The sequence below is a fragment of the Silene latifolia genome, chromosome Y, assembly GCF_048544455.1.
Source record: "Silene latifolia isolate original U9 population chromosome Y, ASM4854445v1, whole genome shotgun sequence".
Taxonomy (NCBI): Eukaryota; Viridiplantae; Streptophyta; class Magnoliopsida; order Caryophyllales; family Caryophyllaceae; genus Silene; species Silene latifolia.
Window position 1 is genome coordinate 452,629,945 of NC_133538.1, and position 1,049 is coordinate 452,630,993.

Below are 1,049 nucleotides of genomic sequence, written 5' to 3' on the forward strand. Positions count from 1 at the left end.
ATCAAAAATACACACAAAACCCTAAAAATTAATCAGTTAATTGAGGGATCGATTCTAGCAAGAACAAAAGGCATATCTCATATCATCTTGGGTGCAACTGATAGGCGAATATCATTGCGATATTGTTCTTAGGCCGATTTTGCTAGGACCGAAGGTTGATTTCATAATCTCTCTATTTTGTTTATGCAAATTTTTTTTTGACTAGTTTTCATATCTATAATTTCGTTATAATCCTTATTGTGTTAATGGAAGTATACCGATATTTCCTACAGGGAATCACCAATTGGGAAACTTTGGCTCTAGCCTTCTATCAAAATTTTTTTTCCACCGGAGAAAACTCAAACTTTAAGGAGCCAAATTACGGGATTCCGTCAACAAGCTCTTGAGAGCTTATATGAGGCTTGGGAGAGGTACAAAGAGATTCAAAGACAATGCCCACATCATGGGTTAGATGATTGGTTTCTAGCAATAACATTCTATAATGGATGTTGTGCCGAGTCCCGAAGGATTCTTGATTCGCCAACAATGGGCGGTTTGATCAAATTGACACCGACTTTGCCCATGCCACGATCGAATCTATGGCGGTACATGATACAAAATATGTCAATTCCCGAGTTGTGCCATCCAAAGGTAAAGAAGAATCCTCCAACAACTCCGTTTTGCTAGCTCAAATCGCCTTGCTCCAATAACAATTGGCGGAAAGGGATGCTAGAGATTCCATTCAACAAGTCAATGTTATGTCTTCAACAAGCCAAATCGTTGTGTGTGATGGTTGCGGAGGTGCGGGTCATTATGCCGCTCATTTCCAAGCTCCTATTGAAGAGGTAAACGCCTTTCTAGCTTTAAGACAAAATGCTTATCCACCGGGTACATTCTCAAACACATATAACCCAAATTCAAGATTTCACCCGAATATGTCTTATAGAAGCAACAATGTGTTAAATCCTCAACCACAACCCCCACCGCAACAAAATGCCTATGTCCCTCAACAACAAAAATATGTCCCTCTACCGGGTTATCAAAATCAACAAAGGCCCCCACAAAACAAT

General features: G+C 39.8%; 1 non-coding gene across 1 annotated transcript; it reads right to left on the reverse strand.

The window, feature by feature from the left end:
- Positions 1-341: 341 nt before the first annotated feature.
- On the reverse strand, positions 342-449 carry LOC141634776 (small nucleolar RNA R71). The gene has a single exon (XR_012539498.1). It is a non-coding gene; the product is annotated as a small nucleolar RNA R71 (small nucleolar RNA).
- Positions 450-1,049: the final 600 nt, after the last annotated feature.